General features: G+C 45.5%; 1 protein-coding gene across 2 annotated transcripts in view; it reads right to left on the bottom strand.

Moving 5' to 3' along the window:
- The window catches only part of USP5 (ubiquitin specific peptidase 5), a 1,083,475-nt gene that overhangs the window by 196,276 nt on the left and 859,635 nt on the right, over positions 1-27,564 (bottom strand). The gene's annotated exons all lie outside the window — the stretch shown is intronic.

Raw genomic sequence — 27,564 nt, 5'->3', positions numbered from 1 at the left:
CGGACAGCTCACTGCATCCGCTTTGCTTGGTGCTTGGACTGATGCGGATACTGGGACTGCTGCAGCATTGGGAGTGAACCACGGAGAGCTGAAGCACCAGGCTCGAACGCCATCAATGCACACAGCCGCTTCCAAATCTCGTTTTCATTCCATACACAATCAAGTAACTTTATAGGCAAAGCAAGTAGCAGGGGACAGTCAAAGCGAAAGTGCCCATATGAAAGCAACTTATGGTACAAGTGTGAAAGAGTATCATAGAAAGGTGGGACAGGAACAAGACCACCACAAAGTGAACTTAATGAATAAATACAGTGCGGCAAAGCCAAAGACTGACAAAAAATCTGTGACACGTTATGGCTGAACCAAAAAAGGCTAACCATGAGAAGCCAGAGGACTGTAAACATGGCACATAACGCCAAGAGGCCAACAAAGAGAAACTAAGGGAACAGAACTCTGTACACAGGGACCTGCATAAAAGAACCTGTGTGGGCTGAAGAGCATTGGGATCCTAGTTGCGCGACCTACAGTGCGTGGACTGTGTGGTCTGACAACTGACCCTAGACCAGTGAGCCCTGAATCATGAGAGCCAAAGACACTGTGAAATAAACCAAGGAGAAACACTACAGGTTTACTGGTGATGTAATCCATAAGGAGGGTCAGGTTGACCTTGAGTTGTGTTATACTTTTTGAAAAGAAAAACAAGTACAAGTGGCTAAGCTAAAGTCCTGGGGAAAGGAGCCCTGACACTTGAGAAGTAACAAATATTGTCTTGAAAAAGGAAGCGTCAAGATCCCTTTTTTTTTCTGAACTGTGTTGCATTGAACTTGGGGAGGAGAACGCGAGGATTTTGTGGAACTGTGTTGCTTTGCACTTGAAAAAGGTAATCTTGAGACTTTCGTGGCACTTTCCTGAACCTGGGGAAGGGGAGCTGAGAATGAAACTTACTTTGATTATCGACATCCATACACATCGTTTAGCTTCAGTTGTGAGGGCAAGCATAGGTTTTGGACACAGACAAACTTTTTAGTTGAACTCTTTGACTCGGACTTTCATTAGTTTTACTTAGGTAGATAAATCCCACCTTAGCATAGGGCAAGTTAGGACTTCTACCATCCTGATGTTAAGGAGAATTCTCAACAATGTGGTAATTCCCTCCACCTTAGAGACCCCCAGCAACTTTGCTGGATTTGGAGGACTTGATTTTTTTACCTGGAGAGAGCGAGACCCTTTTATCCCACTCTCTCATGTATTTTAATGTGATTTTATACACCGTTTCTTTTTTTTTTGGTTATGGAGTCTAACCAACTCCATAGGTATCATCTTTTACAATTGTGTCACCAAGCACCTTCAGTGCAGTGCCACAGGGAAGTCTTCCAGATTTCCCAAGGTTTAAATACCTTCTCTGGGATCAACTGTTTCCCAGAACAGTGGAGTGAAATTGACTTCACTTAGTCCTGTAAAAATCTAGACCCAGCACACCCTATCTTACAATACAGTGCTGGAGGGGTTATTTACTATCCCCTGTGTCTAGTTACTCATGTAGCATTTATATGTTACCCTTTCCTCTCAGAATGGCTGGTGGCAGTGGTTTTGCAATACACTACCATGATTTACCCAACCGTGAACTGTTCGCAGCTCCGGTAACGTTAAATCGCGGGAGCCATGTTTTTCAAAATGGCGCTGAGCCTCCTTTGTTAAAATGGTCCCTGGTCGTCTTTTTTCGCAATTTCTTTGCGTAAAGGTCCTTCAAGTTTTTCTCTGCGTGCCAAACCAGGTTTGTCTCTTTGTTCGTTCTGCCTTTGGCAGAGTTTGAGAGAAACCCGCCTTTGGCGCCCGAGTGTCTGGGGTAGGCAGGAAGTGAGGGAGGTGCCCGAAACTCCTGGTGCTTAGTCTCCTAGGAGACCCAAATGCACTCTGTCGTGATTTGCTGGCTGACTGTCCGGCAAGGACAGCCACCCTGCTGGCTGAGTGACAGCTAGGCTGGAATGAATGGGAGAGAACTGAATAAAAGGCACATCTTTTGGCTTGGAAGGCAGAGTCTACCACTGGATGAAGGAACCGAAGAAGAGCTTGAAGAGGACGGATGCTGCAACTCCTGGACCGTTGGTTTGCCAGGTGAAGCCCTGCTGCAGGTCCGAATCACCAAGTTTGCATCGACAGAGAAGCCCCTGCAAGGACGACTTCTCCCTTTGAGTTGGTGGGACCAATCAACTCCCAAGTAATCCACCTGGACACCCATCTCAGAGCTGGTTGAATTTCCTCAGAGTTGCTGCAGGAAACCGTACAGCCAGGTAGAGGGAGATCAGATTTTGTGCGTTGCTTGTAAGCTGGCCTAAAGCTTTTGGAAGATCCTCTGGACTCCCACGAAGCAGGACTGACCAAGCCTGACCCTCCTCAGTCGAGTGTGGGACCTTAGATATGAGGAAAGTCTACCTTGACAGCCAGGAACCACGCTTATTTCCATTTGCTGTACCGCAAGGAGCCGAAACGCAAAACAGCCACTGAAGGTAAAGTTTGCCGGTTGCCAGTTTTGACAGTGCCAGTGCAGGAGTCCCCCGATGTCCTCCCTCTTGTCCCCCTGACTGAGGCTCAGGAACAGTGAGATCTGCAGAGCTGCACAGGAACAGAAGTCTTCAGCTGCATCTTTTGTTCTTTACTAAGGTACTGTAAAACAAGTCTAAGAGAACTCACCGCTTACTGTGGAAGTGCTTGTAACTTCTGCAACTCACATGCCTAATCAGCTTGTGACCCTACATTTGATTCTTCTTTTTACCAAAGACTCCTAAGAACTTGTGCAAAGACTTTTCCATTTACCTATCTGAAGTGATGCATCCTAAACACAGACTTTTGCCCATTGACCTTGGCTTAGCCTATGGAATTGAATGACTCTTCTCTTGCTATCTGAACGTATTTGCCCTGCTTAAGAATATTTGTAATTTCTGGGGTTCTAATAACCTTTGCCTTTTACAAATTAGAGAGTATTCTGTATGCCAACAGTAAGGTATTAATGTCCCCAGCACCCTTGTTACTGAAGTCACCTGTGGTTGTAGGTTGTGTCTGTGGGCCATCCCAAAAGGGCCTCGTCTGATCCAGAAACTCAGAGTGTACAGTATTAAAGTGTATTTGTGTGTTACTAGTATATTGCTCCCTTCTAAAGAAGGCTTTATAACTGACTGATAAATTATTAATTGTTTATGCAAGAAACTTTGAGTGTAAGAGTTTACTTCAATACCTGTAACTGTGAATCTTTGCGTAACTCCACTACTGCTCACATTTCCCCTCTTGAGATAAGCCTGGCTGATCAACATGCTACTAAAACTGTGTAGTACAAGCTTATACAAAAGGTTGGGTTGCCTATACCTGTAGTCATAGTTGCTTGTAGTGATTCCAGAGGGTACTGCATTCAAACTTTGCCTAACACCTGACAATTCATTTAATAGAGTATTTTAGTTTGAACTTTAAATCGGTTGTCTATGTCTTGCTTTTTCATGATGCCTTCACAGTCTGGAAATCATTTAAACCCTGCAACTGTCTGGCCCCAAATCACATTTCTGGGGATGTATGTTGCTAAGCAGGTGTGGGGTATGTAGCAGCCCATGATGTGACTATCATTACCGGATTAAATGGTGCTGATCCCTGCCATTGGAGGGCTGGGGCAGTCTGGGCTTTGGGTAAGAGGAGAGGGTCTGGAGACATTTAGGAGGTTGCACCCCTCGTCTGCAGCCTAGTATCTGAAGAAGAGAAGAGTGCACTGAAGCCCTGGAGAACTGCAGCAGAACCGTGTAGCATTGCTGAATTCAATCACTGGGGATCCTCTGCTTCCTCCCCTGTGACAAAGGGGGGGCCTTAATTGGTGCTTTCATCATCTGGTCTGGTGGGATCAGCTAGTCATGTGCCCTACAATGTGGTTCTGCGGTCATTGGACTTAGGAAGTATCCAGTGACCCTCCTGTGGCCTGATCATTCACCGACCAGTCATCTCTGCTGCAACGGGCATCCGCAGTTGGAGCTTGGGCCTCTGCAGTTCCACATTTTTGGTTTGGGAACAGGTCACCTGCATCAGCTGCTCCCCATCCTGAAGAGAGGCCTGCCTGGAGACTGTTTCAAAGCTTCCCTTCTTCCATGGCCGTGAGACTCATGCCGAGCTAACCCATCAGAAATTAAACTTTAACATTCCTGGCTAATAATACACCTCTGCAAACTCCCATCCTGGGGTTTGTCTTAAACTGAACTATGTCTGATGAACCTTCTGATCGCTCTTGGGGCCTTTCTTGGTTGTCAACTTCTGTCAAGGCTCTGTGAGCATTTACCTTCATTAGATTCCATTGGTCTATTATTTCCTGTGGCCCATAGACTCAAATTCGGGACTTCTGGAGTAATTGTACTTCAAAGGCCTGTACGCATTGCGATAAGTCCATTTGGACTTCTGTGAATTGCAAAAGCACTTCGTAGCCTGTTGCGCCAATTCCTGTTTTTTAGATCAGTAATCAGACAGGTAATTTTACGGTGCACTTACCTGCATATTTTGTATTTTATTCTAATGCACAAATGTATTATAAATAAAAAGGTTTTACAGCCATATTCGTTTTGCAAATGTCCGTACTGACAAATATATTTACTGTACCTTTAAAGGAGTTCACCCCCTCTGGAGGGATGCCTTGCCTGCTCTGGCTTTACTACAACAGAGTCCAGAACTAAAAAAAAAGAAATCCTGTAACCAAATTAAAGGGATATATCTGGGCCCTAGAAATAAAATTGAAAGTAGGAACAATCTCCCTAACATCTCCTTACTATGAACCAACTGCCCTCCACTAGCACCAAATTCCAGCTCTCTTCAGGGACGCAGCGATCAATCCCAACTGTCAAATTCTGATAGTTTATCTCCTGTCCTTTCACCTGCCACTCAAACCACCTTGTCAGACAATTCCAGTGCCACTGCACTGTCACCTAAAGGGAGGAATAGGTCACTGCGCTCAGACAGGCGGTCCAATGGGACCTCAATGATGTCATAGCACAGGTCTAGGAAGACAGGAAAGGTCACCCAGCACATAACTTTCAGGTGGAAAACATTAACAAGACAGTACAAACAGACTTTCACCAGCACTAAATTGAGATGGGGGGGGGGGGTTAGATGTATAGCTACACCTAGAAGACTTGCTGTTAACAAACAGTTCCTGTCCCTGCAAGATGTACAGAAACCCCACAGTGCATTTACTGCACCACTTGGGTTTTGTTATCATTATAGGAGTTATGCATTATACGTTACAGTCCAAGACATTTCTCAGAGAAATTTTACATTCTAAGATGGTGCTCGCTTTTCCTTCAAAATATAGGATAGAAACTTTTCTGTCAATAGTTCTACTTCATCAGAAATCACAGTGCCTGACTTCGAGAACTGTAATGGGACCATTTGGTGTGATACGGAAGTGGCTTAGTGCACAGTGGTCACAAGCTGAAAGTGACTGGAAGGATATTTTGGTTGCAACACACTTGGCCATGTAGTTGCTAAGATTTTGCAACAAATAAACATACCAAAAGGACAACCTCTAGCAGTTCCCAAGACCCAAGAGCTCATAAAAAAGGATGCATCGTTAATTGAATGGGAAGCACACTGTTAATGCCTTTAAAGTACAGAGCATTTGAAATGGGAAGGAACGAGGACTACCCATGTGTTTTAGAGATGAGGGCAGGGCAGCGAGTACCTTGAAGTTTCCACAAGCAAATCATAGGAAAAGAAAACGCATGCTCATTAAGGAAGAAAAAACTGCTGAGCATTAGGAAAGATTTTATTTTTTTGCAACTTTCCCTCCATAGTTTCCTATGGAATCTGGTTCTTTTTGCTCAGTTTTTAATCCTGTCCTGACTTCGTTAAGGGAAGTGAAGCCTTGCCTTTTGCTGATTTATTAGGGGGAAACTGATCAGTTCTTCTGACTATCAATACTGGAAAACGTTGTTTCCCTTTTGAATTCTTGTATTTTTACAGTTGCACACAGCACTTTGCAGTGCAGTCGGGATACCTTTGTATCATCCTAGCTTTTTTTACACAGATGATTTTTGGTTACTTTTATATGTGCCTAAAGACAAGCTGGTGGCAGCAGTAACATTTTTACTGTCTTTGCATTCTTTTTGGTGTGTACATCCACATTTCATGCGCATGGGCAATAAACGAGGATAGTGCCCTAAAATGGCCATGCCACAAGACTTTTGGAATCTGGACCAACCAGTGCACTGACAGCTCTCTCGTGGTCTACCTCACCAGAAGCGTCACTGTTCTGCAGTTGCAGCTGGAACCTTGGGAGTTGCCTGCTTGTGGTACAAGTCACCTTCCCTTTGAATGTCAGCGTCCAAGCATCAAGGGATCCTACCCTAGAGCAGCTTCTACTACCGTGACTGGAAGGATGCCCGTCGTCACCTGTGAGGGGAGACTGTCGCTGGAGCTCCCCTGACCCCATCCAGTGAAGTGTCCTGAAGAGGCCTGCATCAGTGAATCTTGCATATCTTCATCGCCTGGGGTGGCATCTTGCATCTGAACTTGACCAGAAGAATCCTTGAACCCGCAACTCCTGGGCACCTCTCAATGGAACCAACAGTGAGAAATCCAACCTCCAGCAAACCCCAGCAGACCCATCAAGTCATCTTGGAAAATCGGAGTGAGGGGATGAGTAAATGCAAAGCATTTATCTCCCCCTCGTCCTCCGTAGGATAACATTGGGAACAAGTCCCTTTGTCTCCTAGTCTCCCAAGCTTCCACTCCACTGCCTTTTGGTTGTTGAACCTGGGTAGTATGTCCTGAAAGAGAAGACCACAATTACTTACTTTAGCATCATTATTGAATATCTTCTTTGAACAATCACCAAACCAAGTACACTCTAACTTACCTGCAAGGACTCATTCTAGGGAGAATCGTTGTGGTGCCTGTGACTTGTGGGCACAAGGCCCCATTTTTCTTAGTGTTTGGACTGCTTAAGCTAGGAAATCACTTGTGAATTGGTTCCATCAATCATATAATGCATTATTGTACTTGCCTCCTGTGTTGATTACGTCATTTGAATGCATTTTATGAACTTATGGTGAATGTATGGGATACATTACTCACCGTAATGGTATTTCTGCCGCTTGGATCTGCTTAGATTCACATGCTTTGCATAGGATGACATCTAGTGGAAGTTGCAGCGTATTGCACATGAAGTTTTTGAAGTTCAAAAAGGGACGTCGACAAGGCGTAACTGTAATACTATCCCTAGTGTGACGTACCCTGTACCCATGATCCCTCACATGTTGAGGTCCCTCAGATTATTTGTTTCTGACAAAAGGGAGTATAAGTTGTAAGCGTGAAGTGTAGGTTGAGACCATGAGGTGTGAAAGATCTATGCTGTTTTCCCAGGCACCTTCAGATCTAAGATGGGAGGTAGGGCGGACGCATATGAATCCAAGCGGATAAAAGCGGCAGAAATACGATTACAGTGAGTAATGTATCCCTTCTGAAGGTTGTGGATCTGCTTAGAATCACATGCTTTGCAAAGATTAGCAAGTAGTATTTGAAGGAGGTCGGTTGATAGAAGGAAGCATTGCAAACAGATGTTTCAGCTCTGCTTGTCGCACTTTGTATCACCCCTAGAATGTGTGACCAGACAGTAATGTTGGGTGAAGGTGTACACTGAGCTCCAAGTGGCAGTCTTGCAAATGGCATCCAAAGGTACATTTGCTATGAAGGCTAGAGTTGTCCCAGTACCTCGAGTTGAGTGTGCTCTAGGCTTAAAAGGCAGTGTTCTCTTAACAAGAGACTAACAGAGTTGGATGCAGTTGACAATCCATTTAGAAATAACTGCTTAAGAGATAGGCTCATCTCTCTTCCAGTGGCTAGATATATGAAGAAATCTGTTTTTCTGATCGACTATGTCTTTTGAAAGTAGAACATGACTGCTCTGTGCATGACAGATCTCTTCAAACAGTTGTCTTTAACTCTAACGGCTAGGTTGTTCTCATGATTTTGGTGTCCTTTCTGGCTCTCTGACCTTTCCCTGGCTTACTGCTCACTGAGGCCTTTCGGGCGAGTTGCGCCTTGCAAGAGTTATTTAATAGTAACATATATGTATGTATGTAGGCTCCTTTCTGCTGCGTTTGTTGGGTTCTGGAAAAACACAGGACACTCTATAGTTTGATTTACATGGAATTTGTATATGAATTTGGGTGAGAAGCGACGGTGGGTGCGTAGCACCACTGTCGTGTAGGACTACGAAGGGGTCTTGCACTGACAGAGCCTGTAGTTCACTAACCCTTCTGATTGACGTAGCGTTTTTTAGGAATGCCGTTTTGTATGTAAGAAGCTTAAAGCTGGCCTTGTACATATGCTCGAAGGAGGGCCCCCATGAGCCTAGTGAGAAAAATGTTAAGGTCCCAGCCGAGGGTAGGATAGGATTGGTGATCAGAGGGTAAAGTTTCTTGATGGCCTCCAAGAAAGCTTCCACCACAAAATGTTACTCTGGGACGTGGTGTAAGCGGAGAGAGCCGCTACGTGTACCTTGAGTGAGTTAAGGACCAAACCCGAGTCAAGCAGGTAGAGTAGGTAGTTGACTATATTGGATGGCGAACATTCGGTCGGATTAAGAGGCCATGTTCAGCACCAGAACATAAAGCGTATGTAAATTTCACTGACCAGTGCATCAGGAGTGCATTCCCCTTGGATCCTTTCTTCCGAAAACTGGATGCGTAATCTTGGCATTGTGCGTTTTCCATGGTTGCAAAAATATCTATTTCTGGGAACCCCCAGTTTGAAAAGACGTTGTCTAGCACATCTGTGTTTAGTTGCCACTCGTGCTCTGTAGGTAGCATTGTATTCCTGCTTAGCACGTCTGCCAGAGAATGGAGTTCCCATGGAACATGTTGTGCTACTAGGGAACTCAGAGGTTAGCCAAAACACAATCGAGGTAAAAATGGAGAGCTGCCAAGGCTATTCTCAGGAGAGTGAGTGGGGTCAAAGGCCCTCGATGAGCCTACACAATTTATTGTACAATAATTCAATTTAGACAGAATATATACAAATATTTATTCTAGGCCTTCTATACATACTGAAAAATGAAACTAGCAGGTGATTATCGCACAATACTCAAAAATACTCACTGGCCCAACGCCGATCAGGCCCACGCTGGTTCGACCCTTGCGCCTACCACAAGGCGATAATGCAGACACTCTGGCGAAGGGCGTACATTAACACTGCTCGACGGCTGAGGCCAAAACAGCGGTCGAAAAAGCATAAAACCCTTCCTCATATAGAAAAACACCACAAGATTGATTGATAAGTTATTTACCCCCAGCTCCGGCTCCTGCCCTCAATAGGAAACCCCCAAGAACACACCTACAGCCGACTGCTTGCAGAGGCACCTCCTGTAACCCCCAAGGTTAGCCCTGAGGCACCAGAAACGTCTGCAACCCCCTGTACCCAAACACGGTTTGAACACACCATGGGAAATATTTTGTTCTTTGTGGACTTGTTGAGCAGGTTGTCCACTGCACAAAAGCCTGTAGAGTAGCCTCTAGTGCCAGTGGTACCTTCTCTTCCGACCCACCCTCCACCACCCACACTTCTGACAGTTTACATGCCTGCGGTGCCCTCGAAAGGATCCCAACAAGGGAACCTACAGTCCATTCAGGCAGACCAGGACATGTGGGTGGATGATTAGGGTGTCCCGGTCAGGATGGTGATGACACCTATTTACAGGACCGAGACGACCCAGATCTCATCTTTGTAGACCCAGTTGACGCCTCCTTCATTCTTCTCCTATTGCTGACCAACCACTTCACAAGTATGGACACAGAGGAATCTAGTCCCACAGGGACACACTTCACAGAGGATATCCCCAACGAGAAAAGACCCGTTAGCCAGGCTACACCCGTCCTGGAATCTATCAAGAAAAGGTGTCTCTGTCCCAGTCTATCCCCTCCCTTACCCGGGCGGTCAACCCACGGGTGGAGAAATCGTTCAGGCCCTCTCCATCCGACCCTCTCTACATTAGAGGTCACGTTAAGCCGGACTCTCGTGGTGACGACTACCAGAAAGAAAGCAGCTGTCCCACTCTCAAACTCAGAAGCCCCTCCCAACAAGGAGTGCAAGAAACTGTATACACTAGGGAAACGTATTAAGACGTCTGCTGTGTACCTCACCAGAATAGCAAACAATACTAGCTTGCTTGACAACTATAGCAGCACCTAATGGGATGAGGAAACTAGGGGAGTTTTTCCTAAAGTCCTACTGGTAGTAAGACTTTAGTAAGCTATCACAGTGGTTTGAAGATCTCCAACTCTTAGTATCAGTCAGTATTAACTCAGGACCTTGGTAGAGTGGCATAGCAGCCAGGCTTACCTTAGGAGGAAGATGTGAACTGTAGGTAAGAACACTGAACCTTAGACATGCATACCAAAGAATCACTTTAAATACTTTAGACGTTTACACCAGAACACTTAAAAATACTTGATAATACACTTCAAAGGGCACTTTCACTTTTGTGTTTGTTCGCAGTTACATTTGTAGGAAAATGTTTAGTGTAACATGAGCTTAGCTCAAGGTTCTAGAGACATTTTCTTTGCATAGTAAGTCTTTTAAGCCCCAAAACGCAACCCTAGCTAAAGGCAGTTCGGAGAGGGCTTGGAGTCTTGATAAGCAGAGAATTATGAAGAGGTCCTGTGAATTTCTTAAAGTCTCTAGTGTTATTGAAGCAGCAAATTAACAAGGGAGGCCTTAAAAACGGACTTGAGACGGGTACACAAGCAGCGGCTTGGGTCGGAAGTAAGAGGGGGTTGCCCTGGACACCTCTACGTATACTCCAATGCTCTGGAGCAACATCTTGGAATCAGGTAATCAATACCCTTTCCCCCCCACAGTCCCTTAGGTTAGAAGAAAATGTTTGTGCTGGATGCTCTGCGATGTTGCAGTTGTAGACCCAACTCTGGGTTCCTTGGTCTGATGACGGAAGGCAGCACAGTGGACGGGATCTTTTAGTAGTAGTCTCGAGGGAAGACCTGTAGCACGACATTCAGCAACTTCTGGGTTCACTGCGGTTTTGGCTCCTTTTCTGCAGCACCAACAAAGGACACTGATTGTGCAGTCAATCTTCATCGCTTACTGTAGTCCCACCCTCTGATGAGGGGATCTGGCTGAGTTGGATTAGATCGCCGGAGTGACCTTATGGTTTCAAAAAATATTTGGACGGATTCAGCTGTTCCACGACGATGCACTCGAAATGGGCAGCAGGTCCCCTGGGATTCGGGTTCTGCAGCTATGGAAACTCCTAGGGCCTCGGGAGATGGGTTATTTCAAAGTTCATCTCGGGACTGGCTGTTCCCACCAGCTAAAGGGAGGGAGTTATCCTTTTTGGAGCTCCTCTGTCGCACAGAAAATAGTGTCAGGACAGCAGTGGTCGCTTCATGGTGTTGCAAAGGGTCTGCAGGTGTCTCTGGTCATCGTCCTCTTCAGTTACTTCAGCTTCCAGTGGTCGATTTCCAGTGGTCGACTTGCTTTTCACTCCAGAAGAGTCACCTTGTATACAGTTCCAGCACACACTCCTCTGCAATCTCTCTTAGCATTTTACAGAAAGGGGCGTTTGGATGTCCAAATCAGGACAGCCAGATGCCCTGTGGGAGCTAGACCTATTCAGGCACTCTGGCAGACAAAGGGCGGGGTTGGGAGGGTGGAAAAAGCCTCCCCCACTTCCTGCCTGGTCAGACACTCTGGAGCCTAGGCAGTGATACTCAAGGGTTCCCACCAAAGGCAAAACACACACATAGGCCTCCCCCTCCCAGAATGGTAGAAGGGCTGACAAAGAACAACCACGCTAGTAATGAGGAAAAAAGAAGTTGGTACTTAGGGACCCTTATTGTGCACTACCGAGGCGGTACCAGAAAATACACAATAGTTGTCAGAACACATCCACTGCCACCATCCATAACTAGGTGATTGTCTATCGGGCTAAAAAGTTGCAGGAGCAGAGAGAAGGGGAATACTAGGTGACCCTTTGGCACTCCACTGAAGGTGGTGTATGTCAATCCCTCAGTCTATAAAGTTTTGGGAGAGATACTAAGTATCTCTCTATCCCTGAGAACTGCAGTTACTTGGGGATATTCAAAATTAATCTTAAAGGAGGACCCTAAGGGTCCCCAGCAACAATGCCTATAAGGAGCTGTGTGCTGTAGTAGTAAAACACAGATGCCTTTAAGAGCTATGGAGCAGACAGACTCCATATTGCATGTAGAATACAAAGAATAGAGTTCCAAAAGACAGAGCCCACAAGATTGGAAAAGAGTGGAAAAAGGCACCACTCGTTCGGGATTGGAAGAGAAAGGCCCAGAAGTCCAGCTAAAAGTGCTTGGGGTCTCACTAGGAGAGGGCATGAACCATAAAAATTATAAATCTCCCTACATTGTAGATCCACATTATGAGAATAATTATAAACTAATGATGATGAGGTTGTTTCTGTCCTTAACGGTTTTTTGTTAACCCGTGCAAAGTATTTGCACTGTATTCAACACAATTAAATAAACAGGAAGGGCATGACTAATTAGTAGGTGACCATTTGCTTGAGCAAATTTCTCCATCTATGCGTACATGCATCAATTTGGGCTATATATAGTGAAAATACGTTTTTAAATAAAATGTGATATGCTCCATTGCGCACCGATATGTGAACGCCATGTAATTCGGCGAGTTGTCAATAACTTTAGTTTCATTTTGTCTTTTGGCAACAGTATACAGAAATGAAGTTTAATGTATACTTGGAAATACATATAGGTAATCTTTTTCAATAAAACCGTATTGCAAAAGATGGATCAACATGACTGACCTGAACGCATGCGCACATAGCGCCATGCATTTGGGGTGGAGGTATAAACAAACTTATGGCGGCCGCAATCTAACTAGGACGTGCAACGCCAACGGGCTAGGATCCTTATGCAGAAATAAACCATCCTGCTAACACAGAGTGAGTATAGCACCTTTTGGCCTAACAAGTTTTAAAAAAGCATACCCAACTTGCACTTTATATCAAAGCTACAAATGTATGGTAACTATAACCATGGAACGGCAATGCCCTTAAAAGTCTCTTCGTAATATGTTTGCGCATGTTGCTTTGTCGAAAAATGGATCAATATGACAGAACCGAACGCACGCAGTGTAGTACCTTTGCCTTTATAGTTTAAATGTGCAAATTCAACCCCTTTTTTAAGTAATGTTATGAAATGTATGTTTTCAAAGTATGGCAGATCAGATATCCATTAGAGGAAACAATATTTCACAATGCTTTCAGTGCATGAGCAATTGGTTGTGAACAACATTTATGAAATTTGCAGGCGTCAGGGGACCAAACCCCAGTATTTCAGATCACACAACTGGCAAAAACCAGAGCTTACTTGGTGGTGAGTAAAGCCATGATGGATTTTCTTCTTTTTTGTTTAACACTTAATTTTCAACTCAGTGAAAGACATACATCCAAAAATACAGTGTGCAATCAAGTTATATTTGTACGGCAGTACGTGTAAACAATGCTGCAAGCCTCTACATCGAGCAACTATTACAGCCGAAGCATATTTGTTCAGTGAGCTCTATCAGTATGATCATTTAGTTTGTGCAAATATTCACGAAACGGCTTTCAAATGTGTTTAGGTCTGCAACACCATAATACCCGAGATATATATGCTTGTTCACATTCATTGGCATAAGTCATTTCTCGTATCTACATAGTAATAGTTGGAGCTGTATTGGACTTCCATTTAAGTAATATGCATTTTTTAGCTAGCAAACAACTAATGTTCAACAGACGTCTCTTCCCGATCGAGACCTTGCCTATATCCCTGAATAAGTATTTAGGCAATGTCAAAGCTGGGGGGACATCAGTGCATTCATTGTGTGTCAGCAACCTCTGACCAGAGGGCAGGTCCAGTACATGTGATGTGCATCAGCAACATTAGCATTACACTTGTTACAACCCGCGTTCACAGAAGGGGCAAATCTGGAGATCTTCTCAGGGGTGTAGTGCAGTCTATTAATTTATAAAAAAAAAACAGTTACACCACTAGCTTCCCATCTTCCCAACTCAAGGGCCGTGGGGTGAGTACTCCTAGAGTGATAATAACTTACACTCAGCTGTATCAGTCAACATCGATCAGGTATCAAAGAAACATTTTAATAGGCATACACAATACTATAAAAAGACCATGTGTTATGAAAGCACATAGGTAGTTTGACTAAAATGAAAGACATAGGCGTTTTCTTTTTAAAGAATACATCAAAGGGAAGAAAAACATCACATAGGTCACATAGAAGTGGTTGTAACAGCTTTAATTCATCAGATAAATCTACATCTGACTATTTGCATTCAAACGTATGTGACGTTAGTACCATTGGTGAAATTGGTAAACTGAATTGATCTCTATTTCTCATGGCACCTCTACACTTAATCGTGTTTCTGGAGGAACACGTAAACCAATTGAATCCTGATGTTAAATGTGTTATCATCCCCCTTCTTCAGGACACTATCAATCTTTAGTAATAAGAACGATTTGGCTGTCTGCACTGGACCATGTGCACGGCCATTTCTACCTGCAAGTAAAATATAAAAACCGAATTTTCGAAAAATACCAAAATACCAGTTTTTTGATCGTGACAATAGTTCTAACAAACAGCAAGGGAGTAGACATCCCACTGACCTGCTACTCTCGTAGCTTCTTTCACGTGTGGGAGTAAATTCAAAAGTTATTCTGCATCAAGTTTATGCGTCTGAGTGAATCCAAGACTGAAAGACAACAAAACAGAGAGAACTGTATTTTAACTCTCCTTGTTTTCGTCTCTAAGATGAAACAAGGGACAAGTTACTTACCTGTAACTGTTGTTCTCCAGTATGGCGACAGGGATTATTCATGAGCATTTGAATCCATGTCAGACCCCATGCTGGAGAACTGCATCTTAGAGTACATATTTCCCCACATCTTAACCGTCAGGTTTACCTTTTTTTGGCTGATGTGTCACTTTCTTCCTGGTGCAATATCACCATGTAATGCTTGTAAAGGGCAAGGATCACACGGATCGGACTGTATCTCCATAAAACCCTCACCACCTTGTCTGCAATTTGACAAAAACAGAGGGGGTGGGGGGCAGCATGCAACTATCTCAGTCAAATGAAAACGTAGTATGTATAATTCATCACTTCCGCATCACTTACTGGATCGTTTGTAGTAAATTGGATTCAACGAGGGGTTCTTCACTATGGGTCCTCCTTCATATACAGCGGGAAAGTCAAGACTCCGATGTATTAGCTTGTCTATCCTCCTGATGTCAGGGAGAATCCTACAGAAATGTCCAAGCATTGCATTGTTAGCAGTTGGCTAATATTAGTGATGCCCAAATATATCGTAAACCCACACTCTCCACTTATGTCCGTGTGGTGGCGTTTCTCGCGGTCTGCTACAGCTCAATTCTTATCAAAATTGCTGTGTTCAGCTGGAAAGGCACAATTGTCTTGGCGTCGCGATTACATAAGCGTCTCGCCGCCATCTTGAATAGGTGTAATATTCACGTTGGCTCGGCGCTCACGTATGCAGGTTTACACTTGGTCGCCATTTTGGATGGATGTAAGCTTCCTGTATACACAGCGCATCGCGTGGATGTAGTATTACCACTAGCTCGGCTAACACATATGCGTGTGGTTACGCGTAGTCGCCATATTAGATGGGTATAAGCTTAATGCTAACATAGTTCTTACATTTAACATGTGTTCGCGCCTAGCCACCATCTTAGGATAGTGTAAAGTGCACCATTTGTCTTATTTCTTATTTAGAAAATGAGAGTAGGGTGAACAGATAACTGCTGTTCATAATTTGATATTGGACCTCTTACAAAGATCTAAATCAAGTTTTTGTGACAAGAATGGGTAGATGCTGCATACGATAAGCAGTTCACAAATGCTATGGCTATATTCGGCACTATTACCGATTGCACTTATAGATGACTCGCATATCAGTGGAAAAACAAGTTCCACGCCACAGCAATATTCAGACCCATTTTTACAGTATTTAGATTATAGATCCATTTTTGCTCCAGTTTTTTGAGGGCCAGGTCTCTATCACCACCACGCGGGTGAGCCCTCACTGATTGGATCACAAACCAGTATAGATCATTATGTGAATGCTTGTCTTCCTCAAAATGAGCTACCAAAGGTTTATCTGCAATTTGATTTCTGATTGCAGATCGATGTTCACATATACGTGCTTTCACAGTTCTCTTCCTTTTTCCAATATACAAGAGGCCACAGGGGCATCTGAAGCCATAAATCATCCATTTGGTCAGGCAGTTTGATAAAGTATTGAACCTTCAATTACGTCCATTTAAATGATCCGGCCCATATCTTGATTCCAGTATCTGCCGGCAGGCGGATGCGCCGGCGGCCGACATGAAGGCCGTATAAAGGCCCTGTTTTGCGCCCAGGTCCCCCTCTGCAACACGACCTTCGAGGGTAGCGGGCAGGAGCCCCCCTCCCATCCTACAGCCACGGACACCAGGCTGCAGCGCAGACCGGCATCACACGGCCTGCCTGACCGTGTCCCGATCTTCCGCCTGACCCGCCCATGCCGGGCGCGACGCGGCACCACAGCGAGGCTGAGCCTCGATCCGGCCCATATCTTGATTCCAGTATCCGCCGGCAGGCGGATGCGCCGGCGGCCGACATGAAGGCCGTATAAAGGCCCTGTTTTGCGCCTGTTTGGCGCCTGTTTGGCGACCGGAAGGCGAGGAAGCGCCCTTCTCTTCGCCCCTGTTCACTAAAGTTAGCTCGGAGGGAGCCTCGTCCTCCTCTACGGTGGGCCCTATCACGGTAAGCCTTGGGGCCTTACTTTGCACCACCAGTAAGGAAACAAAAAACTTTTGACATCGTGATCCAGTATCCACGCTAATGACATAGAGCCATTCTGCTGCTGCGAGCTGTGCTCATACAACTCTACCCACTATCATGCAGCTCAATAGGTAGCTATAATATCCTATCCATCATTGCCAGCGATATGATCACCTGCTATTACCTTGTTGCCTGCACTGTGCCTTTGCCATTTGAAATGCAATCATCATAGCCCTGCGTACCCTGCTACTTGCTCCTTAGTCACTGCAGCCTACTGCGCCTAGGCTGATCACTCTGCCCACCGTACCCTTGAGTGCGTAGTCATACTATGGAGACCATACTTACCCATGCCCCCTTTGATTTTGTGTAACTTAAGTCTCCGCTACCCACTGGGCCCTTGCTACCTGAATCTTAGCCTCTGTGCATATACCTTTCTCTGTCCAGTATGCCCAATTGAAACAGCCTATCTAGCTTTCCGTGCTTATTTGAAATTTAGCATCCACATTGGTGCAGACCTTCATAGTACTGTTACAGATTCAGTAACTCTGAACAGTGTGTTTTTCTTTTTCTCCACCACTTATTGCATAAACCTGGTCCTCTATTAATACACCTTTTGACCCACTCGAGACCCTCCTGGTCTCTTGCCAATTGTATGGTCGCTCAGAGACCACTGTGATATTGTGTTGTGCCCTATGGTCGCTTAGAGTTCACTGTGATATTGTGTTGTGCCCTATGGTCGCTTAGAGATCACTGTGATATTGTGTTGTGCCCTATGGTCGCCTAGAGATCACTGTGATATTGTGTTGTGCCCTATGGTCGCTTAGAGATCACTGTGATATTGTGTTGTACCCTATGGTCGCTTAGAGATCACTGTGATATTGTGTTGTGCCCTATGGTCGCCTAGAGATCACTGTGATATTGTGTTGTGCCCTATGGTCGCTTAGAGATCACTGTGATATTGTGTAGTGCCTTAGGGCCGCTCCTGACCGCCCACAGGCCCTCCTAAGAATTTTGCTATTAGCCTAACAGTATCTCACTGCTGACTACTGTATCTAGCCTAATTGGTGCTAGAAAGTGAACCGAACCTCACTTTGCACCACTCCCTATATCCCTAGCTATGTTAAGCTGGATATTGCGCATTATGTTCCCCTTCTGCCTTGTCCGAGCTGACACCCCGTGCACTGGCACTCACTTCCTCGCCCTCAGTAATGGCCTCACCAAACTAGCCTGCCCAAGACACCATCCCATCCCCTGTCCATCTCCCTTCCTCCCTACCACACCTCCCTTCCCATCCTCCTCTATTCTCTCCTCCAGGCTCAAGGATTCCCACGCAACCAGTAAGGAACACACACCACCCCACCTCGATCATCACCGATGATCCACTTGCACACCTCAACCCCTCAAGCAATGGTAAAAAATGTAAATCACACCCTATCCTAGGAGACGAGAGAATACCCCGTTTAAGAGCTCGCACAAGGCCACCACACCGCAACCCTACTACCATGACCCAGCCTCCCAGATCACCCAAACCCACGGCCTACACAACAAACGACATACACACCCAGCCTAGAGTAGCTAAAACTACCCCACTATGTGGCCCACCAACCATAAATACTCCCACCAAGGAGCCCAACCCTCCCATTAGTCTCAAAAATGCTCTCATCAATGCCCGCTCCCTTGGAGCCCACGCCATTGATATTCATGACCTCATCACCGATCTTGACCTTGACATGTTAGTAATCACAGAAACTTGGCTACACCAAGCATCAGGCCCTCTGCTAGCATTAGCTATTCCACCAGACTACACCATTCTCAGATCTGATAGAACCACCACTCCAGGAGGTGGCGTGGCCATCATTGCAAAAAACACTATCAAACTCAGATCAAGTTCCATTGAAATAATCTCAGGGTACGAACTACTACTCGCCAAACTCTCATTGAATGTAAACACCACAATTAACATAGTGGTCATCTATAGAGCCCCTAGCTCAAACAGCCACCCAGAAACAGACATCCCACTAATACTGGCGCCCCTCCTCAAACCCAAAACGAAATGTATCATTATTGGTGACCTGAACCTAGGTTTTAATGACAACCAAGACACCAAAGCAACCGCCCTCATCATGGCACTAAATGACATGAACTTCCGCCAACATGTCAATGTCCCCACCCATACCAAGGGCAGAACCCTTGATTGGATCCTCACCCTCAACACCAACATCACCTTAGGCCCGATTACCGCACTGAATTGGACAGACCACTCCTGTATAGAATTTACTATCACTAGTGACGACCCTTGCACACCCAAGAACATACCTATGGAAATCATCGAAAGTAGAAACTCCAAAAAGCTCACAGCTCAGAACTTCGACCCCACCTTGAACAAATTGCTAGATACCCACTCAACCCTCAGCAATGACCCAACTACTCTCGCTGAGTACTACCATAAATGCCTCTCCACAGCGATCAACACCATAGCACCTGTAACCTCCAAATTAAGGCGCCTCAACAAAAAATCCAACTTCTGGTTCAATGAGGAACTAATCGCCCTTAGAAGGAAAAAACGCTCCCTTGAGCATGCCCATAATAAACACCCCTCCCCGGACTCAGCCAAAGCATTCAAAGATGCTAATACTCTCTACAAATCAGCTATCATCTCGCACAAAGCTAACGCCTATAATGCCCGCATTAGTAATGCAGGTTCCGATTCCAAAGAGCTCTTCTCTATCCTTAGAGAACTTGAAAATCCACTCCCTACCGTCACATCCACAAACACAAGCAAAGAATGGTGTACCACCATCCAAGATGCTCTTGCCTCCAAAATCACTACTTTACAAAACAAAATCAATTCCAAAAAATTACTCCTAGCTACAAAAAAAAACCCCCTCCCCAACCCCTGCGCCCTTTCCAGTGACAACTCCAACCCCCCATTCCAATTCACGCCAGTCACCCACAAGCTCATACTCGATACTATCTCCAAACTAAAAGCATCCAACTGCAAAGGAGATACTGTCCCAGCCAAACTAGTCAAAGCCTGTGCTCCCACCCTGACCCCCCTCATCACCAAATTTGTCAATGCCTCATTCAACTCCAATACAGTGCCGACTTGCATCAAAGAAGCCTGGGTTACACCAATTCTAAAAAAACCAAATCTAGACCCCACCATTCCAACTAACTATCGCCCCATAACCACGGTCCCATTCTTACTCAAAATCATCGACAAACTAGCCTACAACCAAATTCAAACCCATTTAGAATCTAACCAGCTCCTCGGCTCCAGACAATCAGGCTTCAGGCCCAACCACAGCACTGAAACAGCACTCTTGGACCTCAAAATCCAGATGGATGCCATTAGAGACTCAGGGAAACTTTGCATTCTCCTATTGCTGGACCTCTCAGCAGCGTTCGACCTGGTGGACCACGACAAGCTCTGTAACTCACTTGCCCATGAATTCAATTTCTCTGGGGCAGCCACTGCTTGGGTGAAATCGTTCTTAACTGACCGCACCTCCAGAGTGTCCATAGGCAAAGAAGCAGCCAACCCCATCCCAGTCCCCATAGGAGTGCCCCAAGGCTCTTGCCTTTCTCCCACGCTGTATAACGCATATACCAAGCTCCTGTTCTCAGCACTCGACGATATGGGTGTCATTTACACTAATTTTGCCGATGACACCCAGATCCTTATACCTCTTACAGGCAACTATGACCAGGACACGTTAGCTATCAATAAAATTTACGTCATCATACAAAACTGGATGGCTTTGAACAGTCTATGTCTTAACGATGAGAAGACGGAAGTCCTCATCGTAGGAGCTCCAGCCAAATTAGCAACCCTTCAGCCAGAATATTCAACTATCAACATCGACGGCACCAATATCCCAGTGTCAAAACAAGTAAAAACACTGGGCGTGTACCTCGATGCTAGCCTTTCCATGACCAAACAGATCAATGCACTTTCCTCCTCCACGGCCTACACTTCCAAATTAATCGCACTCAGCCGACAATTCCTGACCCCAGCAAACTGCCTCACCCTGGCCAGAGCACTGGTCCTATCGAAATTGGACTACTGCAATGTCTTGCTGCTGGGCACCTCCAACACCAACCTAGCCAAAATGCAACTTCTGCAAAACAAAGTCCTGAGGGCAGCACTAGGCATAAAAAAATCAGACCATATTTCCAAGACCAGGAAAGATGCCCACTGGCTCCCCATCAAAGCCCGCATCATTTTCAAAACACTATGCATCACCCACAAATGCATTACTAAAAAAGGACCTACCTACCTCAATAACACTCTGCATCCTAAAACTAACACAAGATTACTGAGATCCAACGACAAACTCCTCCTGGACCCCCCTCGATTCAAAACCACTAGAGCAGGGGGCAGCAGCTTCACCACTTTAGCCCCCAAACACTGGAACACCCTACCCATCACCATCAAAAAAGCATCCTCCTTCAAGCTCTTTAAGAAACAGCTAAAAACCTGGCTATTCAACCAATATTAGCACACTTAGATAGGACCCCTCCATCAGACACTGTTGTGAATACTTAGGCCACTGTATATTTTCTTGTGAATATGTTATAAACTATGTCATGTATTGCACTGTCTGTAATGTTTGATTGTGACTAATTCCTAAGCTATCTTATAACCTCGCCGTGACACCTGAGGGTTTGGGCGTGTAACAAATATACAAATAAAATAAATAAAATAAATCTATTTGTTTGATGTTACTCGTTAAATGACAGACGGAACATTGACCACATTTAAAATGGCCACATACCGGGGGTAGATGCCATAGTTGATTCTGATCCGAAGTCCGATTTTTTTCAACTGGGTACGTGTACAGTCTATTAAGAATTTTAAATTGAATGAGCCTGTGTCTAGCGTTCAGGGAAACTTCCTTAGTGAGGCGGCACCACAGAGTCCATCGTGCATCATCGAGTGGATTGCCCAGTTTCTCTTCCCAGTATATCATAGCTTTACTGGGTGTCAAGTGAGCGTCCTGACATTTCTTATATAACTTAGAAAGCAGCCCTCTGGAAGAGCCGACTGCCGCGATCGGTTAGAGAGGTTCACAAAAGTCTGGTTCCTTAGGGAACGATGACCATTTTGCCCTGTTAGCAGCCCTCACTCTCTAGTACTGTAATGTCTTGATCGGGCCAGCGCCTAATTTTTCTGAGAAGGCTGACAGAGTAACGAAAGAACCTTCGGGAAAGAGATTGTGTAGCGTCATTTTGCCAGATTGATCCCATCCCTCACAGATGGCTTTGTCGTATGTTGGGGGGAGCCCCGGGAAGCACCATAGCGGGATAGAGCCTGCATAAGGTTCAGAGACCTGCAGCCTCTTAAAGAGTCTGGCCCATGCATGGACGGTCGTAAGAACCGGGTCAAACGTACAAGTGTCAGGGTGGCGGTTCGAAAGTACTATCGAGCACAGGTCTGACGGTGAGGCGCTGTATCTTTGGAGGCCTGCGTGTAGAGGTAGAGAATGTGGGGTGTACCAGTGACTAACGAAGTGTGCCTGAGCAACCTCATAATATAACTCCAAGTCGGGAGCCTGGAGTCCTCCCTGGTCATATGGTTTGGCCATGGCCTCCCATTTCATGTGTGGGGCGCCGGCGCCCCATACAAAACCAATTACCAGTGATCTGAGATTATCGAATAATACACAGCCTGGCCAGACAGGGATATTGACAAAGTAGTACAATAAATTAGGGACAATAATCATCTTTAGGAGAGATAAGTCTGCCATATAGTGAGACTGGGAGCCTAGCCAAAGATTCAGTTTATAAGTGTGTGCATATATTTTCTGTGGTTCTCAAGCAGCAGGTTCTGGTGATGCCACATGATTACTATTCTCAGGTATTTCAGCCTATCCTGGGCCCATCTAAAGCCCCGGAGATCTGGCAGAGGGGTGGTAACATCATTCAAGGGGAACAACTCTGATTTGGATCGTTAATGTGATATCCAGAAAATACAGCGAATCCGTTGACGAATTCCATAATTGGGGCAAGGTCATGCGTAGTCCTCGGTGTATATGTTTGAGGTGCATAATACATGCAAGGGGCTCTATGGTGAGGGCAAAAAGTAAAGGAGACAGTGGGCATCCCTGCCGAGTGCTACGCTAGAGTAAAAACATAGGGGATACCAAGGCTCCAGTTCTGATCCTAGCCTTCGGGGAGGAATATAGTAGACAAACACACTGAATGAAAAATTCACTAAGCCCCATGCGACGAAGAACAGAGAACAGAAATTGCCAAGAGACCGAGTCGAAGGCTTTTTTTCGGCGTCCAAGGAGGCAGCCACAGCCTGCGTCTCCAGATTGAGTTGCGAAACGATACCAAAGAGTCTCTGCAACTTAAATGCAGTCCGTCCAGGGATGAACCCCAACTGATCTGGATGGATCAAGTCCGACATATGCAGAAGGGGTCTGGCGGCCAACAATTTAGCGAGGATTTTTGTGTCGAGTTGATCAGTGACAGGGGCCTGAACGATCACATTTCCGAAGGGGGTCTATTGGGTTTCAACAATACAGTCATCAGCGCCTCTGACATCAAGGGGGGAGAGACGCGGTATGTAGTGACTCTTCCCAAGTATGAAGCAGGTTAGGGGTGAGGACAGAATTCAGCTATTTATATAATTCGATCCCTAGCCCGTTGGGCCCAAGGGCCTTACCCAAGGGGAGAGATTTGATGGATTAAGTGATTTCTTCAGTGTTGAGGGGAAAGTTAATTGATAGCCGGGCTTCATCTAAGAGCTTTGGCAATGGTATTGTGTCGAGGTAGGATTCCAGTTCAATAGGCGAACAGTTATTGAAGTTGGAATATAGCGTTTTATAAAACCCATAAAATTCTGAGTTAATTGCGTTGGGGTTAATGATGGATTTTCTTATGGAAAACACATGGTTTCCAACCACAGTCAACTTAACCCATGACCCACTATGCCATTTGGAAAAAAACACATAGCACAGACATCACGAATGGGGCAAGAGGTCAATATGAGCACTAGTTCACAATTCTATGTCAAGACGGGAGGATCCCATTATGCTTCTCTTTCTTTTATTCGACAATAAAGAAAAGAGCTCAGCAGCAAAATATTTGTATATTATAATAAACATAGCAATATAACAGTAATATCTTAACATAAAAGGTAAGAGTCTCTGAAGAAAACGACATTTCCCAGGGAGCTTGGCTTCAGTTCATTTTGAGGCCATCAACAAGTGACCTAGTCCACCAATAGTAGTTCAGATCCCCTGCATAAACAGTCCTAAACAGATGACACTTCCTCTTTCTTTGCTGCTCACAGCAAGAGATAAGTACTTCATGTTTAGCACTGCTTACGTCATGATTTTATAATTTAAAAGATAACGTTACAAAATGTCATAATATATGTTTACTGCATAGTTATAGACTTATACGAATTTTACTTTCAATATTAATTTTAAAAAAATAAAATAAATAATAATAATTTGTACTTTTATGTTGGGCTCCGACGTCAGTCCTCTGACCTCAGAGACCGCTTCACACGGTCACAACTGATCAGTTATTCATTCCGCTCGTCGAGCGGATTCTCCGACGGCTCGCGCCGGCTTCGCCGCAACTTCGTTGCGCTCTGAGGTACTGGGGACCGGGGCGGCCTAGTCGGACCACGCTGCACCGCATGCAGGCCGCCAGGGGAGCTCCTGCGCTCCAGGTCCTTTCCTCTACATTCCGGCGCTCGAGCGTGCATGCCCGTGATATTATAACGGTTCTTGCAGCTCGAGCGCCAGAATCTTTCCTCAGACAAGAGCGACCGTTTCTTCTCGCTGATTTTTCACTGCGCATATATCAAAGAAATGTTCTATTCAACATTTAAGAACAATTACAAAGCTGAACTGAAATAACATTACTGGGCAGTGAGAGAAGGCGTTCGGAAGCCCAGAAAAGAAAAAAAAAAAAAAAAGTGAGTAAGGTGCATTTATTTTCTAATGGCAGAACAGTACTCGCCTCAATCAGATCAGGCTTGGTCTGAAGCTGAGGGAGATCACTGTTACATAGATGAAGTGGCAATGGCTAATAATTTACAGAAGGTTCTGGGATCCTCCGTGGAGACCAGTGTTAAGAAAGCTGTAACGGATATGCTCATTCCCATACAAAATCGTCTAGAGACTATGGAGGAGCATTTCAGGGGGACCTCCCCCTCCTGGGAGGAAGAGAACACAGAAAAGGAAGCACCTTACTGAAGGGGGATGTATACCGGCTTGCAAGAGTAAAAGCTCTACGACCCCCCCGAGCCAGCCATTTAATGCCACAGCTGCCATAACAGACGCCTTCTCAAGGCTGAAACAAGCCTTCATGAACAGGAAGGTAACCCCTTCCCAGCTACCCTCTTACCACGAGGAGGAAACCAGGGGAACTAGACCCTCAAGTCCGGAGGGACATGGACAGTGCTCGGAAGAAGATCATAACAAAAACGTCTACGGCGCTGATCTTTCTCACTCCTCTTCATATGAGGAATTTCATTTCGAGGATTCAAGACCCTCTGCGTCAGGGATTGCGGCAGACCCCATCCCTAATGACACAACCGGGACCAAACCTTCTACTGAAGATACATTTACCCCGGAAGACTTAATACACCCCAGGTCCACCGACTGGGAACCATCTTCCAAGACATCTAGTTACATCCACCTTAGGCTGCGCAAGCCGCTTGATAAAGAAGTTTGCGCCAGACAACGTGCTGAATGTCCTCGACCAGACATTGCAGATAAAGTAGCTCTGACTCCAGAGCTCGATTCTAAAATGATTACCTTTTTGGGTAAAAACATTAAAGACCCCAGGAAGGGTATTGATCGCGCCTGGAAAGCCTGCCAGGACAAAGTATTGGACATAGCAGGTCCACTAGCAAAAATCTCCGATCTTGCGAATGCAGCCATCTCCTCATCGGACCCCATCGACCCAGTGATACTGTCCGGTTGGGTCCAGAGGACTATTTGCCTCATGGGCAACGCCAGTTGCGCCATCTCAACAGAGCGACGGAAAGGCATCCTATACAAGATAGATGCCAAATTAACCTAACTGGCAGACACAGAATCCGGCCCAACGGCGCAAGGCCAGCTTTTCGGAGACCCCTTCATGACGGAGATGACAAAATTCGTCGGGACATTCACGGTGTTGGACAAAGCACAAGCTTCAATAAAAAGAGCATTTGCAGCCAAGGTTTTCTCCAGGGCCGGACGAGGAAGAGGTCGCTCTTCCGGCCGTTACTTCTTCGACAAGAGACCTCAACAATCTCGAGGCCAGCATAATTCCTGGCAAGAACGCCCTGACACTTTCTTCCCCTCGAGAGGTCGTGGAAGAGGGCGTCCCTGGAGGAGAGCGGCCAGATACCCTGCCCAGCAATAACCTATAGGTTAGTGTACGGATAACTGCGCCAGCGCCACTAACACCTATAGGAGGGAGGGAGGTTAAGGATGTTTGCAAATGCTTGGGATACCTTATCAGGAGATGCCTGGGTCAGGGACACAGCTTGGGGTCTACACCTAGAGTTTTTTACACAGCCCGTTCAGACATGTCGCCCCACTCCCATAGTAATGTCTCTATCAGACCAAACCGCCTTAGACAGCGAAATACTCAGTCTCCATCAGAAGCAAGCAATTCGCCCGTGCTCAAGTCAGAGAGGCTTCTTCAGTCCCATTTTCCTGGTATGCAGGAAGCAAAAAGTGCGCCCAGTCATAAACCTCAGAGAGCTCAACGAGTTCATCCTTTACTGCCATTTCAAAATGGAAGGTATACACATGCTCAGAGATCTTCTCAGACCGAACGACTGGCTTATGCGACTAGACTTAAAAGACGCTTACCTCGCAGTACCGATTCATCAAACACACATCAGTTACCTCAGATTCTCCTGGAGAAACCGAGATTGGGAATTCACAAGTCTCCCATTCTGACTCTCTTCAGTGCCTTGAGTATTCACCAAACTCTTAAGACCTGTAGTAGCACGATTAAGAGAGCAAAGTGTCCGTCTCATAATTTATCTAGACGACATTATTTTCATGGCCCAATCACAGGAGTTAGTTCAGAAACAAACCAAACTGGCAATAAACTTGCTACACAGTATAGGTTTTCTTATAAACTGGGAGAAGTCAGTTCTACTTCCATCCAAAAATATGGAATTTCTAGGATTCATAGTGGATACACAGAATTCGCAGCTTCGACTCCCATCAGCCAAGATTCACTCTACCAAAAGAGAAATACGCAGACTCTTGCAGAAGAACATGTTCTCCCTTCGAGAACTAGCAAGAGTGATAGGGCTACTTTCATCTTCCATCCAAGCAATATTTCCCGGCCCTCTTCACCATCGAGAGCTGCAAAGACTAAAAGGCCAACACTTAAGGAGAAACCTTTCTTATTCTCAACTCCTGACACTGTCTCCTCAAGTGAAGACAGAGCTCAACTGGTGGTTCTCTCAAATGGAAGCCTAGAACGGCAGAGCCATCTTCGGCTCTGCTCCAGATATTATTATCGAGTCGGATGCCAGTCGCTCCGGTTGGGGAGCGATATGCGGTCCCATAGCCACGGGAGGGACTTGGTCCTCACAGGAGCTGGACCTTCATATCAATTGTCTAGAGCTTCTTGCAGGTTCCTTCGCAGTGCACTCTTTTGCCAAAGACAAAGCGAGTTGCTGTATTTTACTAAAGATGGACAACATCTCAGCGGTA

This window comes from Ambystoma mexicanum, chromosome 3p (genome assembly GCF_040938575.1).
Source record: "Ambystoma mexicanum isolate Mex_15411 chromosome 3p, UKY_AmexF1_1, whole genome shotgun sequence".
NCBI classification, from domain to species: domain Eukaryota; kingdom Metazoa; phylum Chordata; class Amphibia; order Caudata; family Ambystomatidae; genus Ambystoma; species Ambystoma mexicanum.
Note: the sequence above shows the minus strand (reverse complement) of the source record. Positions and strands in the feature narration are given on the sequence as shown.